The sequence below is a fragment of the Herpailurus yagouaroundi genome, unplaced genomic scaffold (assembly GCF_014898765.1).
Source record: "Herpailurus yagouaroundi ecotype Mexico unplaced genomic scaffold, PumYag 140, whole genome shotgun sequence".
NCBI classification, from domain to species: Eukaryota; Metazoa; Chordata; class Mammalia; order Carnivora; family Felidae; genus Herpailurus; species Herpailurus yagouaroundi.
The window spans coordinates 25787431-25805813 of record NW_024412395.1 but is presented as its reverse complement, the minus strand read 5'-3'; the positions used below and the strand labels follow the sequence as shown (position 1 = coordinate 25805813).

General features: G+C 33.1%; 1 long non-coding RNA gene across 1 annotated transcript in view; it reads right to left on the bottom strand.

The window, feature by feature from the left end:
• LOC121030509 (uncharacterized) overlaps nt 1–18088 on the bottom strand; it is a 92047-nt gene extending 73959 nt beyond the window's left edge. Inside the window, exons 1-3 of the long non-coding RNA XR_005790257.1 lie at nt 17996–18088; nt 9871–10055; nt 8677–8855 (exon numbers count right to left, since the gene is read on the bottom strand). This is a non-coding gene — a long non-coding RNA (uncharacterized LOC121030509). The remainder of the gene's footprint in view (nt 1–8676; nt 8856–9870; nt 10056–17995) is intronic.
• Nucleotides 18089–18383: the final 295 nt, after the last annotated feature.

The window sequence follows — 18383 nt, the reverse complement described above, 5'->3', positions numbered from 1 at the left end:
ATAAACCCACTTCTAGGTATTTACATGAAGAATGCAAAAATACTAATGTGAAAAGATATATGCACCCCTATGTTTACTGTAGCATTATTTTTTTTTTAATTTTTTTTTCAACGTATATTTATTGGGACAGAGAGAGACAGAGCATGAACGGGGGAGGAGCAGAGAGAGAGGGAGACACAGATTCGGAAACAGGCTCCAGGCTCTGAGCCATCAGCCCAGAGCCTGACGCGGGGCTCGAACTCCCGGACCGCGAGATCGTGACCTGGCTGAAGTCGGACGCTTAACCGACTGCGCCACCCAGGCGCCCCTACTGTAGCATTATTTATGATAGCAAAGATATGGAGACAACGTGTCTGCTGATAGACACGTGCGTAAAGAAGATGTGGTATTCATATATACACTGGAATTCTATGCAGCCATAAAAATGAATGAGCTCTTGCCATGTAAGATGACATGAGTCATCTAGAGGGTATTATGCTAGGTGATAATAAGTTAGACTGAGAAAAAGAAATACTAAACAATTTCACTCATATGTGGAACCTAAAAACAAATGAATAAAAAACAAAACAAATGAATAAACACACAAAAAGTAAAATCAGACTATAAATACATAGAGAAAACTGGTGGTTTCAAGAGGGGAGGTGGATGGGGGAGATGGGCAAAATGGGTGAAGGTACAGGACATACAGTCAATGATATTTTAATAGACTTGCATGTGACAGATGGTAGCTGTACTTGTGATGAGCACAGCATAAAGTATAGAGATGGTGAAATCACTATGTTGTACACCTGCAACTAATGTAACATTACATGTCAACTATACTCAAGTAAAAATAAATTAGTTTGGGGTCTATACAAAATGAGATAGTATAAGAAGCTGTTTTTTTTTTAACTGAACCTATATTCCACAGTTCTCCATGTCTTCCTACTCTTAAATTTCTAACCTCCAATCCTTAAAAAAACACTCTTCTGCCTTTTTGATGTCAACCACCAAACCAAACCTATTGAACTCTGTAAGGCTTCTAGATAAAGTACATTTTACTATTTACTCCAACACCAAGGTTGAGATTTTATCAGAGGACTACTGATACCTTGATCTCTGTTCTACACTAACCAGTACTTATGGAATATGAATAGCAATGGGGAAGGGAACAAGAGCCCAAAGAGCCAGAGACCTAAATCCTAGTGGGAAATGTAGGCTCAGGCAAGCAAGATCCAGAATCAAAGGAAAAAATAATGGAACAAACATTTGTCAGCTTTTGCCATAGAGAAAAGGAACTTTTCTTTCAGACATATTTTATAGCCAAACTGTGTCTGAGTGGTGGGGTGTGTATGCCTGTGGCTTAAGAGGATTCCAACAGGGGTTCTATAGGTGCTATTGATATAATATAGTACCAGTGCAGCTATTAGAGTCAGGGTTCTAATACCAATTTTACCATTTATTCACTGTAAATTTAGAAAACTATTCATCAAAACCAGCTTATTTTTTTCAATAGGCAAAATAGAACTAATCATAATCTCATCGGATTGTCACGACACTCAAGTGGAATATTGACAGTCAAATGTCAGATATGTTATCACTGTTTAATACATTCTTTGTCTTTTCTCTTCTAATAAATAATATATAGAAGAACCAGGCTTATCAGTGGCTTCCGATAGCACCAGCTGTTGATTTATTGATATGCTTAGCAAAATTCAAAATGTGTTAGAGAAGTAAAGGATGCAATAGGTACACAGAATCTGGTTACAAAGAAATAGCATTTGGGATGGATTGCTACATCATCCAATAAGACTGTTCCTTCTTACATGAATCCCAACTTTTGTGCATTTTGCACTTATGACTAAGGGATAAGAAAGTGGTTTAGAAACAAGAAGGGCCATTCAGCACAAATAAAGAATGCCTGTCTCCTCTCCCCACCAATTTGCTTGCACAATTCATGCTATCTCTGGTTTTTGACCCTCCTTATTTAATACATCTCAGCACCTCATCCTCCTCTGTTGCAGGTAGGGAAAATAAGTTTTTGTTTAAATAACATCTTAAGTACATTGGCATGTATAAGTATGATTTATATAATTACAGCAGTTAGTAATTAGTGTAAATAGAGATCATGTCACAACTAGCAAACATCATTAAAGCATATACCAAGTCAAGAAAACTCTGTGTTATTTTTTGCAAGAAACAAAGTGTGTTAGATGAATCCCCAAATTGCCTGTTGGAACAAACTTGACATCAAACATATTGTACCTCATATCTAGGTAAAAATTATTGCACAGGAATGTTTCTTAGGAATATTTTTCTTCACAAATTTTAAATAATTTTTAAAATTCAGAAAAATAAAATGCCCCAAACATAAATTTTTCACTTTGTTTCTTCCTGTTTCCATGTGAAAGAACTGTCTATCACTTATACTGGCTCTTTGAGGGAAGTTTTGTTTATAGTCTCACCCTTCTTAGTGCCCTAATGGAAATTGACTTTTTTGTGTTTATCATTTACTACCTTATTCTGTTATTAAAAAAATGAACGAATGCCAAATTTTTCCAGCTAAACTATAAGCTCTTTTGAGAATAGGAGCTTTATAGTTTTACATTCCTCATGCTCACAGCCCCACATATAATGCCTTCCAAATATCTAGTAGTTGCTGAGTCAATTAAAAAAAAGAGTAAAATGTTTATACCAGTAGTAATTATTTAAATAAGTTTAATTTGTCACCATAGATCAAATCTATATAATCAAAGGATAATTATTTTTTCAGCATTGTAGGGTATGGAAAATATTTTGTTGTACACTAGCTCTTTGTGTCTGGATAACTGCCTGAGGAAATTATTTATATACATGAGGGAAAAGAAGTTAGAGACAATGTAAAGTTATAGCATGTCATTCAGAATGCAACTGGTGGAGGTAGAAATTAAATCCAAGAACTTCAGCCACTCAATACATAAAAACCTGAATCTATTTAATTGCAGATTAACTGTACTTAAAAAAAAAACATATGAGTAGCATTTATTTTAAAAAAGTAAGTCTAACTAGCTTCATGAAAAATAAATACATACCTGAAAGAACACTTTTTCAAGGAAATATATACATTTGGTTCTCATTATTCACTGCAGTTATGTTCTGTAAAGTTACTATAAACACTGAATTAACAAATACTGAATCATCGCTCCTTGAAAGGGATTAGATGCTTACATCTAGATGGCCACACATTTTTGCATAAATAACCTTGTTTCACATGTCTTTAGCTTAACGACACCTTATTTACATATTGTTAATTCATTAACATTGAACCCACAGTCAACGGCACTATAACTCACGCCTGAACACAGCTGGTCTAACACACATAGTTTCTCAGTAAGGCATATCATAGCCTTTTGTAATTAGGAACAGTAGATAGCACCCAACACTCTGCTTGGTCGCCTTTTTAAACAGTGACATCAATAATAAAATATTAAAATATGAAATATGAAAAACATCGAATTAAATAACCCACAAAAAGTACACTTGTTTATACTGTGAGAACCGAAATAAGAAGGCAAACCACCTTCTTGTTTGATCTTAGCTGGGAAAGCATATGCTGGGTGATTCACATTTCTTACCTCTCTGTACATATGAATGTTTCTAAATTACTGTGAAACTATCATGAGCATTGATTGATTTGAGGGTTACAAATAAATTTTAGTCAGTAGGCAAATTTGTAAATACAGAATCTATGAAAAATGAGGATCAACTGCATTGAATTTCCAAACAAGACATATTGTGCTATGCATTAAGGAAGATGAATAAAATATTATGGCTGATTTTGAAGGGTTCAAAGTTTATCTGGGAAAATGGAATATCAATAGTTAATGCCAGTGCAATGTAATTGAGTTCTTATCAATGGAGAACCTCAAAGGAGGAAACAACTCAATCTTTAGTTTGCAGTTGACTGTCCTCCAGCATTACACATATGGAATGTAGGGTCAATTCCCACTGCATTCTTATCATTTTCAATTTATGAACTGGCTCTTCCTTGTTGATATGGAAAAAAAATCTCAAAAAACACCACCTCATTGTTCCTCTATCCTTTTGGTGCTCAGCAAGGCAAATTAAGCCTTCATGGAAATTTGAATTTAGAAAAGGGAAACATTTCATATATTCTGTATTACATATAACCACTCTACGATTTCCCACCGAAATGGCTCAACAAACTTTACTGGAAAAAAGAAATTCCAATACCCTCTTTCTTCATGGAAGGCAGTAGTACACTACTACAATGTAATTACTTCTCTTGTCTTCTTTTAGTCTTGTCCAAATGAGGTCTATGTATTTCCATAGAGCCTAAAATTTCTTACCCTCCTCAAACTTCCAGTTGATTATATTTCTTTGGGTAACATAGGGCTTTTTAAAAATAATTATATTTTTATGTTTCAGATCTGAGATCTAATCCTATAAGTATTAAAAGATTTTATATTTGTATATCTGGAAATCCATAATTCCTGTTTTATTTTCTGGCCTGGGGTTGTACTTTGAAAAATAAAGTAATTATTTTGCTATACTACTTTTTTTCCTATGACACACCTATTTAAATCCAGGATATGTTTCTTTTTTTTTTTTTTTCAATTTTCTTAGAGAATTGTTTTTCCCTCCAACTTATCCTTTATATTTTCTACTCCATCTACAACAAAATGACACCAGCAAACTTTGTAACTATTTAAAACTGTTTGTTCATGTAAATGAGACTTGATCCTAATTATCTTTAGCAGAACTCTTACCTTTTGTTGGGAACAGCTCTTTCATTTAAACTTGCCCTTAACACCAGTGCCTTAAATGGCAAAATATGATTTCAACTCATCGCTTCCTATTAATCATGTTTAAATTTCACAGTGAATCATGGACCCCTTTGGTCTGTCCCAGTTTTAAATTGCTTCTCATGTTATTATTGTATAGATTTCCTTGTCTTACATTTTTCTATGTCTACTAAATTAGCTCTTTATTTCCACTGCTCTACTATAAAACTTCTCAGAGTTTGCATTCTCTGAATTTGGAATTAACTTTCAGCTATTATTCTAAAAAGTATTTATTTAGGTGAACATGACATATTTACTTTCTGTATTAGAACTCTGAACCTCCAAAAGAAACTGCTATTTTACCCCTAAAGCACTTTGAATGTTACCCTCCTCCACTAGCCCAACAGTGATGTCACTTGAGCTCATTCGCTTGTTGAAATGGGATTTATTTTTGTCAGAACCGAAGTTCTTTTAATTGATATTTACATAAAATTTCAATTCACTTTGATCTCCTATGATCACCTCTGTGGCATAGAAAGAAACTATGCACTTTGGTGAAGTTTGTTCTGTAAAATGTTATAGATTATTTAGCAGTACTCTCTCATTTGGAAAACTGAAAATTGTTCTGGGATGAGTCAACAGCAAAAATATATTAATATGTTATAGTTTTGTATCATTAGAGGAAATAGAAGCTTTTGAAATATTATCTTGTTAATCAGTTGATCTTTCCTCTCAATAATTAGGTCTTTCAATTTACTTCTAAAATTACCGGATATGGTATTTTCAGCTAATACAAAGTAAAATTCACTTAATGAAAAAAATGACATTTGAAAATAATAGATTTTTCTTTTCTTATATTAAATTCAATTCTCTCACAACTCTTGGTGGCTAATTCATTGCGACTATCATTTAAAACTTTGATCTTCTAATTTTTAATGGTTTAAAATTGAGGTAATTAGAAATTACATGATAATGATTAATTAGAATATGAACAGCACTATGCTTGAAGTACAAATAATGAGTGGGAATGTGTTGAATTTTTTAATGTTTGGAATTATATTGGTATTTGAGAAATGCAATTATCATTTCCAATAGCAATTTCGTTCATACAAAGAAGTTTTAAAACACAATTGCAGCTTGAGACCTCCAAATTTGTTCAAATATGTTAAAATCCCACTATGTCCTTTTAATTTTGATATATATAAACTGTGAATTTGAAGCTGAGATATTTTGTCTATTTATAAAAAGAACATTTGGGGTTACATTAAAATATGTATCTCATCTCATTTTTGAAATATATTAGACAGCAGGCTAATTCATTATGGGCCAGTTGGTTGGGACTGGTGTGGCTACTCAATGAATATTCTAAATATAACCTTAGCCCAAAGTCCTTGGTGAGAAAATAAATAATAGGAACTTTAGTTACTCTCTCACCAAATAACTTTGAGGTAAGGTTGTATTTGTAGCAGCCATATTATATATTTATGTGGAAAAATATTTTGTAAAACTGTAATGTAAGGAATATGGAAAGGTTTTTGGATGAATTATTAGTTATCAATGAGGATCGCTTGGGCAGAGCAGGTGGGTTGTGATGATTGTTTTGCCACTAATTTCATCTTAAAGTTTTTTTTTTTTTTAATTAGGCAGATTTTTATTCTGCTCTTGGTCAAGAGCAAACTCTGAGAGATCCAACTCTACAAATTGTCCAAACACCTCAATTATTTATATTCATAATTTAGAATAACTCAACTTTCTAACTTTTGCATTATTGCCTTTATTATCTTCCCAACTTCAGTTAAGTTCATAAAATATAACTGGAATTCTCTGTCTTAGAAAAAAAATGTGAGACTCCAAACTCCAGATAATTTTTTGTGCGTAGAAAAACTAGATAATTTCTAAAATATCTATAGGGGCGCCTGGGTGGCTCAGTCAGTTGAGCGACTAACTTCGGCTCAGGTCATGATCTCATGGTTTGTGAGTTCAAGCCCCGTGTGGGGTTCTTGCTGACAGCTCAGAGCCTGGAGCCTGCTTCTGATTCTGTGTCTCCCTCTTTCTCTGCCCCTCCCCCACTCATGCTCTGTCTCTCTCTGTCTCAGAAATAAACATAAAAAAAATTTTTTAATTAAAATATCTGTAATACATTGCAGTAATCCATATAAACATTTACTAAAACCTGTGTAAAATATGTATATAAAAATGTGCACATAAACTTTAATTATACAGAATGAAGTAGCTATAATTTGTCCAAATATGAATCTCAAAATCAAGATTATTTTCTGAGTTGGCCAGATAACATTAAGTTTCATCCCCCATTTCAATTTGAAAATTGGCCACATTCCTCAAGTCATGTGAACATGAAGAATTTTCATGAACATAAAAACAGTGAAACACAGAATATGTACTATAGAGCAAACTGAGGAAGAAATAATAACATCACCACCTTTGACTTCTTACCTAGTGCTAGCTGAAAGAAAAGAGAAAAAAGATGTCAAATCAATGAGACTTTCTCTGATATAATCATGGTCAAGAGCAGTAACAAGTCTCATTGGAAATTACTACATTTTCTTGGAAACCTAAACATTTGGATTTCTAGGGCCACCTGGGTGGCTCAGTCAGTTAAGTATCTGACTCTTGATTTCAGCTCAGGTCATGATTTCATGATTCTTGAGACAGAACCCCAAGTCAGATGCTGCACTCACAGCATGGAGCCTGCCTAGGATTCTCTCTCTCCCTCTCTCTCTCTGTCCCTTCCTACTTGTGCATATGCATGCTTTCTCTCTCAAATAAAATACATTAAAAAAAATAAACGTGGATTTCTATATGCATTACCCTTTGAGTAATTAGAAATTTGAAGTATGTATACTAAGTGTTAAAATTTGGAGATGTGGCATGTCAAAGATAACACATTTAACACGTTGTCTGTCCTGGCTCACAGCTTTAATGAATAGAGGAAATCACGTTGATAACCTAGATAGACTGGCTTATCTCACATCCCCAAACCAAGCCATGTAAACTATAGATTTAAAAAGTGGCAATTCCTCAGAGCAGTGCTGGAAACCAAGGAGAGATATACAGAGAAAATATAGATATCAATAGGGTCCCTGAATAATAATATCTAATGGAAAAACACAAATTATCTAATTTTATTCACAAATCAAGAAAAAATTCTGTATAGTATAATAACCATAGGAAAAAAGTGTAGTCCATGTTTTATGACAAAATATACATTAGTCCCCAAAGTTTATGTGGCTGAGTTTTATAAAACTTTGAAAAAATAGAAAGTTCCTGCATTATGTAATTTTTTCCAGAAAGACAAGGGAAGTTGCTTTTATTGTAGGGGTTGTGAAACTTCAGATTGATGAGTCAAAACCAAATCCCTATTTCTCCATAAATACTTTCACTACCAATAAATAAAAATCTCCAGTTCATAGTTACACACCAACACTAAGGGTTATCACATTTATTTGTATAAAAGAGACAAAATTTTATATCCTATTATTTAAATTTGTTTCCCTTACTTACTAGATTGAGAATTTGTTCATGTCTATTAGTGATTATTTTTTAAACATGGATAAATCATGAATACAACAATTTATGCAATGTATTTCATATACACATGTATTATATTTGTTCAGTAGTTACAAAAACATATATAGAGATGATATTCACTAAAGTCTGCATCATGACTATCTTCTGGTAGGGCTTAAGCTAGAGTGCACTTTAACTATAAGTGAGTAGATTAGATTTTTGTTCACAAATAATTACTACCTTCTTCCTGTGACACCCATGAGAAGAGTAAATTCAGCCACCCTATTGATTTGGAGATGGTCCATGTGATTTGTTTTCAGCAGTAAAATATGGATGGAAGTGAAGATATATTAACTCTGAGGAGAAATCACATATTTCCACTCACCTCTCTAGGAACTTCCATTTCCTCCATGAAAAGTAAATGTTCCCTGTATCTGCTGTCCTCAACCAAAGTCCAAAATTGGTACAGGTGAAATTACCTGAACTCAGTGGAAGTCTTTTATCAGAGCTGACCAAGCCATTCCTTAAACACATGAGCAAGAAACTCTATTATATGAAATAGTCCTGCAAATCAATAGGAAAAAAAAAATGACAAAGGGAAAAACCAAATACATCACAGAAGACAAAATACAAATGAGGACCATAAGAAAGTTGTTCAAATTTGTTAGGAAAATATAGGGGAAACATCAAGGGAGTTATAATTAAAATATCAAATAAAACAGCACTTTCCTCTTACCAGGTTGGTAAAATTAATAGCTTGATCATATATAGTGTTAGTGAGAGTATGGGGAATTGAGCATCATATATCTTTGTTGGAAATGTTAATTATTATAGCATTATTGAACACAAATTGACAGTACCTGTTAATTTAAAAAATACACAAATGTAGAGCCTCAGAATTTCAACTTCTACAGATCTATCATAGAAAAATATTGTGCATGGGGTGCCTGGGTGACTCAGTTGGTTGAGTGTCCAACTCTTGATTTTGGCTCAGGTCATGACCTCACAGTTCATGGGATCGAGCCCCACATCAGGTTCCACATTCACATTGCAGAGCCTGGTTGGAATTCTCTTCCTTCCTCTGTCTCTGACCCTTCCCTGCTCTCCCTCTCTTTTTCTCTCCCTCTCAAAATAAATAAGCTTAAAAAAAAAAAAGTGGAAAACTATTGTGCACATACATGAACGGTCATGCAAAACTCTTTTTACTGTATCAGTATTGGTGAGAAGATAAATATACCTTCCTGTCCCATTGTTAAATAATATCAAGAACAGGCAAAAGAACTTAGATATACGCTCCAGGAAGATAAGACTAATAATCAATTATAATACAGGCTAACTCATCAAGAGTAACAGATTTCTTGTCAAAATTTTCTTCCAGAACCTCACCTGTCTGTTCCCACCAATTTGAAAGTGTTATGTTATAAATTCTGCTCAATCCCACTCAGTTCTTTACCATGTAAGACTTTCTTAAAAAGTCACCTTGCCCAAATCTTAAAATCCTGATTCCCTTTTCCAAGACATCCCTAAGACCATGTCAACTTGATATTCTCTCTTATTGAAGTCAATCTAATCAACCTACCATTGCCTGGTTACAGATTTTCCTGGTGGTCTTTTAAGAGTTGAAGGCCAATGTTTGAAATAGCAGTAGCGAAATATACAAAATAGCAGAAAAGAGCACAGTTTTGGAGTTAGATTTACTGAAGTTGAATCCTGAAACCACACCTTACTAGCAGTGTGACCTTGTTTTCTCTCTCTAGTCCTTGCCTGTAAAGTAGGGACAATAACAGAAATTATTTATTGAGTTTTTGTGAAAAATAAATTACATAATTTATTTAGACCACTTAAGGTAAGGGTACAGAGTAAAGCCTCAAATAGTGTTGGATATAAACAACAATAAGTAAATAAATGACCTAAATCCCTTTCAAATTGAAGAATGACTAAAAAATCTGCAATACATTCTTGGTATGTACAGTTTAAAAGAAAGAGATTAATAATTGAAGAAAATCAAATTGTGACACAAAACATATTATGTTAATACTTAAAATTACAGGTATATGTTTTACACTTAATCAGTATACAAAATTGTTTTTGGAGGAGGTCATCAAACCAAAAACTGTGTTCATTTCTGAGGGAAAAGAATTGGATTTCAGATTATTGAAAGGGATTATAACCTTTTTTCCCCAAAAGGCATGTTCACGTATTAGTGGTTTTTCTTACAAAGGAAATATTTTCATTGATGATTTTCTTAACATTGTGGTGATGAGAAATTGTACATATAGCGTATAGAATTGTAAAAATGTATATAAAATACCTACTTTTTAAATCTAAAACTTCCAGGTAATTTATAAATGAATATATGAATTACTTTCAAATACTGCTTTATTTATAATTTTTGAATAGTCATTTCAGGAAAGAGACTAAGCAGATGTTTTTACTGAAGCATAAGCAACTTTGAGTCATGAAGTGAAGAGTAATTCCTTAACCAATGAAAATGTCAAGAAGAGTTTAGGTACACAAATATCATCCTGCCCAGATGGTTAGATTGAATATTGCTTCATTTAATTTTTGGCAAATTGATCCATTTTGCTTTAGTGAATACATTTCTAGAAATCATAGGATATTTTACATTATCTTACAAGGGAATATTTTCCTCAATAAAAACCAGGCAGCATATTTTATCTGGTCTTTACTCAGAACAAAAAAAAAAAAAAAGAAAGAAAGAAATTTCAGTCATCAAGCTTTAAGGATTATAACAGAACTCTCTTTTATAGAACTTTTATAAGCATCAACCAAATATAGTCTAACACCATGGTGTGGATAACAGCTATCCCCAAAGGCAGTTAATAGATTTCTGTACAATTTTGTTTTTAAAAATGATTATTTATTGCTTTAGAGTTTACAAATCTTATTCAGAAGTTTGTGTGATTTTTAATACAGGTAGTGCCATTAAAACACTTTACAAAGACAGATGGATTAAAGAAAAACAATACTGATCAGGGAACATTAAGTACTATATTTGATTCCTCTAATTACTAGCTCTAATATGTGGTTAATACTCTTTCCAGTTGTATTGAGATACACTGGACACATAAGATTATAATAATTTAAGGACTACAACATAATGATTTAGTTATGTATACATTGTGAAATGTTCAACACAATAACTATAGTTACCATGCTGTACATGGCATCTCCAAGACTTATAACTGGAAGTTTGTTCCTTTTGACCTTCACCCATGTCTCCCATAGGCCACCCTTCCAACTCTGACAACTACCAACTACCAATCTGTTTTCTGTTTTTATGAGTTCAGATTCTACAAATAAGTGTGATCATACAGAATTGATCTTTCTTTGTTTGACTTATTTCACTTAATGTAATGCTCTTGAGGTTCGTCCATGTCAAAAATGGCAGGATTTCCTTCTTTTTATGCCTGAATAATAATTAATAGTAATAATAATAATAACAACAACACCTTTATCCATTCATCCATTGATGAATATTTACATTGTTTCTATGTCTTGGCTATTGTAAGTAACATAGTAGTATAGATATCTCTTCAAGATAGTGACTTTGTTTCTTTCATATATACATGAAAGAATATGTATTTCTTTCATATATACATGAAAGACCCAGAAATAGAATTGCTAGAGCATATGGTAGTTTTATTTTTAAATTTTTAAATTTTTGAGGAACTTTCATAGTGTCTTCCATAATGACCATAACAATTAACACTCCTACAAAAGGTACACAAATGTTTACTTTTCTCCATATCCTTGCCAGCACTTTTGTTATCTCTTCTTTTTGATAATAGCCATTCCAACAGGTGTTAAGTGACATCTCGTTGTAATTTTGATTTGAATTTCCTTCATAATTAGTGATGTTGAGCATCTTTTTATGCCCTTATTGCCCATTTGTATGTCCTCTTTGGGAAAATGGCTATTCAGATCCTCTATTTTTTAATCAGATGCTTTTTTGTTATTAAGTTATGTAAGCTTTTTATAAATTCTGGGTGTTAATCCCTTATCATATACATGATTTGCAAATATTTTCTTCCGTTCTGTAGGTTGCCTTTTCTTTTTGTTGATGGTTTCCCTTGTTGTACAGAATCTTTTAAGTGTGATGCAAATCCACCGGTTTATTTTGGCTTTTGATGTCTTTGCTTTTGGTGTTAAATCCAAAAAATCATTGACGTCACCAATGTCAAGGAGCCAACCCCTCTGTTTTCTTCTAGGAGTCTTATGGTTTAGGTCTTTCATTCAAGTCATTTAAAAAAAATTTTTTTTAATCTTTATTTATTTTTGAGAGAGAGAGCATGAGTGGGGTGTGGGTGTAGGGGGGGCAGAGAGAGAGGGAGACACAGAATCAGAAGCAGGCTCCAGGCTCTGAGCTTTCAGCACAAAGCCTGATGTGGGGCTCGAACCCATGGACTGAAAGATCATGACTTGAACCAAAGTCGCCACTTACCGAATGAGCCATCTAGGTACCCCATCAAGTCTTTAATCCATTTTGAATTAATTTTGTGTATGGTGTAAGATAGTGGTCCAGTTTCATTCCTTGGCATGTGGCTGTCCAACTTTCTTACCACCATTTTTTGAAGGTACAATCATTTCCTCATTGTATATGCTTGGATCTTTGTCATCTATTAATTGACCATATATTCACAGGTTTATTTCTGACCTCTGTTCTGTTCCATTGATCTCCTGATTCACAGGAGAGCACAGTGCTCTCTATCCTATATCACTAATCCATTGTATACCTTTATGCCAATACCATACTGTTTTTATTACTATTGCATTGTGATACAATTTGAAACCAGAAAGTGTGATGCCTCTGGTTTGTTCTTTCTTAAGATTGCTTTGGTTATTTGAAGTCTTTTGTGGCTCCATACAAATTTTAGAATTGTTTGCCCATTTCTGTGAAAAATACTATTGGAATTTTGATAGAGATTGCTTGGGTAGTATAGACATTTTAATTCTTCCAGTACATGAACATCAAATATTTTTCCATTTATAGGTGTCTTCTTCAATTTCTGTTATTGGTATCTTATAATTTTTTAGTGTAGAAATCTTTCACCTCTTCAGTTAAATTTATTTTTTTAAGAAATGATAAATGGAATTACTTTAATTTCTCCTTCTGATAGTTTGCTATTAGTGTATAGAAACATATTTTTTGTGTGTTGACTTTGTATTCCACAATTTACTGAAATAATTTATTAGTTTTAAAGTTCTTAGGGTTTTTTATATATGATAATATTAAATTATTCTTAAACAGAGACAATTTTGCTTCTTCCTTTACAATTTGGACATCTTTTATTCCTATTTATTGCCTAATTGTTCTGGTTGGGATTCTAACACTATGTTGAATAAAAGTGGAAAGAGGGGCATTATCTTGCTCCTATTCTTAAAGAAAAAACTTTCAACTTTTCACCATTGAATATATTAGCTGTGGGCTTGTCATACATAGCCTTTATCATGTTGACATAAGTTCCCTCTATACCCAGTTTATTGAGAGTTTATATAGTGAGTGGATATTTAATTTTTGTCAATTTTTTTGCATCTATGAAGATAATCATGTATTTTTAATCTTTATTATGTTGATGTGGTACATCACATTGATTTGTATTTCTTGAACCTTGCTTGTTTCCCTACAATTATTCCCACTTACCACTTGATCCTTTTAATGTATTATTGAATTCAGTATGTTAATATTTTATTTAGGATTTTTGCATGTATGTTCATCAGTGATATTGGCGTGCAAGTTTTTTTCTTCTAATGTCTTTGTTTGGTTTTGGTAGGAGAATAAGGCTGTTCAGTTGATAATGTTCTCTCCCATTTAAAAAAAATTAAGATTATTTTAATGTTTATTTATTTTGAGAGAGAGAGAGAAAGAGAGAGAGAGAGAGCATTAGTAGGAGAGGGTCAGAAAGAGGGAGAGAGAGAATTCCTAGCAGGCTCCATGCTATCAGCATAGAGCCTAATGTGGGGTCTGTATCACAAACCATAGGATCATGACCTGAGCTGAAACCCAATCGAAGGCTTAACCGGCTGAGCCATCCTGGCACACCCTTCCTCTTCTATTTTTTGGAAGAGTTTGAGAAGAATTGTTGTTAATTCTTTAAATGTTTGAAATCACCAGGGAAGCCATCTAGTTCTGGCCTTTTCTTTGTTGGAGGACTTTTATTAGAGAATCAATCTTAGTAGTAATTGTTCTGTTTAGACTTTCTATTTCATGATTCAGATTTAGTGGGTTTATGCTTTTAGGAATTTATCTATTCTTGGTTGTCCAATTGTTAGCATATAATTGTTAATATTAGACTGTTATGATTATTTTATTTGTGTGGTAACAGTTGTACTGTCTCCTCTTTCATTTCTAATTTTATTTATTTTAGTCCTCTCTTTTTTCCTGGTGAGGCTAACTAAATGTTTGTCAATTTTATGTTTTCAAAAACCCAGTTGCTAGTTACATTGATCTCTTCTATTGTCTTTTTAGCTTCAATTTAATTTATTTCTTCTCTAATTTTTATTATTTCTTTCTTCTACTAATTTTGGGCTTTTTAATTTTTCCTTTTCTATTTCCCTGAGGTATAATGTTAGGTTATTTGAACTCTTTCTTTTTTCTTAATGTAGGTATTTATCAATATAAACTTCCCTATTAAAACTGCTTTTGCTGCATCCTATCAATTTTGGTATGTTGTGTTTCCATTTTTTATTTTTCTCCAGATTATTTTTATTTCTCTTGATTTTTTATTTCACTCATTTTTTTTATTGTTTAGTAGCATGTTGTTTGATATCTACATTTTGTGAATTGTCCAGTTTTCTTCATGTAATTGATGTCTAGTTTCATAAAATTTGGTTGGAAAAGATGCTTGATATGATTTCAACCTTCTTAAGTTTATTTATGTATTTATTTTTTAATTTTTTAAATGTTTTTAGTTTTTATTTTTGAGAGAGAGAGAGTGAGTGGGGGGTGGGGGCAGAGAGAGAGGGAGACACAGAATCCGAAGCAGGCTCCAGGCTCTGAGCTGTCAGCATAGAGCCTGACATGGAGCTCAGACTCACAAACCGTGAGATCATGAACTGAGCCAAAGTTGGACACTTAACTGACTGAGCCATGCAGGCACCTATCTTCTTAAATTTATTAACACTTGTTTTGTAGCCCAACTATGATCTATCTTGAAGAATGTTATATGGACACCTGGAGAAGAATATGTATCCTGTTGCTATTGGGTGGGATGTTAGGTAAATACCTGTAAAATTAACCTGGTCTATTGTATAATTTAAGCACTTCATTTATTTTCTATCTGGATAATCTGTCCATTGTTCAAATGGGGTATTGTATTGCTGTACGTTTCTCCCTTCAGATCTGTTCATATTTGCTTTATATATTTAGGTGCACCTATGTGGAGGTGAATAAATATTTAGCAATTGTTATAGATTCTTGTTTTGATGTCTTTATCATTATACAATAACCTTCTTTGTCTCTTATTACATTCTTTGGCTTAATTCTATTTTGTCTGATATAAGTATAGCTTTCCCTTTCTGTTGTTGTTGTTGTTGTTATTGTTGTTGTTGCTTCCATTTGCAGAGAACATCTTTTTCTAATCCTTCACTTTCACTCTGTTTATGTCCTTGAAGTTGAAGTGAGTCTCTTATGGGCAGCATATAGTTTGGTGGTCTTCTTCTTCTTCTTCTTCTTCTTCTTCTTCTTCTTCTTCTTATCTATTTAGCCACTCTGGATCTTTTAATTGAAGAATTTAGTCTATTTACATTTAAAGTAATTTTTCATAGATGCATACTGTTTGCAGTTTGTTAATTATTTTCTATATATTTTATAATTCCTATGTTTCTTTCTTCTTATTTGGCTCTCTTCCTTTGTGACTTGATTTTCTGTAGTGATATGCTTGGATTCTTTTCTTTTTATCTTTTGTGTATTTATTATAGATTTTTGCTTTTTGGTTACAATAAGGCTTATATAAAGCATCTATAAGAGTCTATTTTTAAGCTGTCTACTTTCACCTAATCCATAGTAGTTTATGAGATAGTTTCTAGATATCTTTCAGAAAGAACTATTCCATGTGTAGCTGTAGAATTGGTGTGTCCATAGGAGGCAGTAAATTCAGAAGTCTCCTCTGTCACCATCTTGGACCAGACTTCTTTGTGAGTAATGCTTTTGTTGCTGTGAATTTCACTTTCATTTTGATACAAGCTTTAGTCCTCCTTCTCCTTTTATTTCCACAAGCATGTAATGAAGTTTATGATGTACTAAATTCTAGGTGCTGGGTTCTGAAGATGCAAAACTGTAAGACTAGGTGTCTACTCCCCATCTTAGCCCTGAGACAAATACCACTCTAAAAGATAATTTTCAAATATAATCAAAATACTATGAGTGGCTAGGGAAGGAAAAGATCTGGAATATCTGGGAAAGTTTTCACAGCAATCTTCAATTTAACTAGATATATAGGATGGGTAGTGTGCCAGGCATAATAATTTGAAAGGAAATGATGCTTCAGAAATAAGAAAGCACATGCACAAAAGCATGAGGCTGAGAAAGGTGATGATGGGGAATTTACGATATAGACTAAATTAGGATTGAGGCAATGACTGAAGATGAGGTTGAAGAGGCAGATTACAACTAGAGTAGGATGGATTTTATGCACTAAGCAAGTAGCTTGAACTTGGGAACAAACAAGTCACCAAAAACCTATGGGAAAGTCACATGATATTTTATCTTCTTAAGGAATATCCTAAACAGTCTGGATGAATGCAAATGAGACCAAATGCAGACAGATTGCAAAGAAACCAAGAGGTACGAAATAGGCCTATGGGATACAGAGTTAATCATATGTCTAAAATCTGAATATAAGAGTAGCATTACATATGGATTTTAGACATTTTGAAAAATAGAGAAAAACATAAGAAATAAAATAGATATATGGTCAATCTCACAACATAGAAATTGGTGGTTAACATTTCAATATATTAATTTCTAGATTGTTTTCTATATATACATATATAGTTTAAACCAAAATTCATGACATCAATGTGAAATGCTAAACAGTTTTCTGAACGACCAAATAATAGACAGACATCATTTATGTAATATATCATCAGTTACTACCACTATTAGAAATGTAGAGTTTTTAACATTTAAAAAAGCATTGTGATAAATATGCTTGTGCCTACATATTAGTGCCCTTGTCTGATTACTTAGAAAAAGCTATTAGGTAGAATTTCTAGGCAAGATATAATATACATTTTAAGGTTTTTAAAAGTATCTATTCAAAATTCACTTTAAGAAAGCAATTGATATTCCCACTAGCAGTGTCTTTTCTCTGAAGCTTTTAAAACAATGAGTATTCCTATTTTTTTCTGACAATAGGCAAATATGGAATCTCACTGTTTAATTTGCATTCCTTTGATTACTTATGAAGTTAAATCCTTTCATGTTTATTGTAACTTGCCTGTTCTGTCAATTTTTCTATTGGGGTGTTTGTAGTTTTATGTTTGATTTAAAAAAGGCTCAAGGACCTATCTGTTTAGGCAAAATACAGCATAACAATTGGAATTAGTTATTCATCCATAGAGAGCTGTGAAGGCATCTCAAAAATTCAAAATGTGTGAAAAACAAGAACACAGCAAGGCTTCAGGTAAACAGAAATCTGTTGCAAATATTTGGCAGAAAAGTCATATTAAGGCAAACTTACCAACTGCAAGCAATGATGCTGTTAAGGAAGTAGAATTGGCTATTATCAAGGTTCCAGAAGAATGATGCAATAGAATAGACAGACTTTGTCCCTGTGAATTCAAAGAAATCCCATTGAGTTTTAGAGAAGAAGGCTACACTCAGGTGGGTATGGCTACTAGTTAGCAATCTCAGTTATTTTTAAATATTGCAGAGGTGCCTATGTGGCTCAGTCAGTTTAGCATCTGGCTCTTGATTTCAGTTCAGGTCATGATCTTGCAGTTCATGGGATTGAGCCCTGCATCAGGCTCTGTGCTGACAGTGTGGTGCCTGCTTGGGATTCTCTGTCTCTGTCTCTGTCTCTCTCTGCCCCTCCTCTGCTTATGGTCGGTCTCTCTTTCAAAATAAAC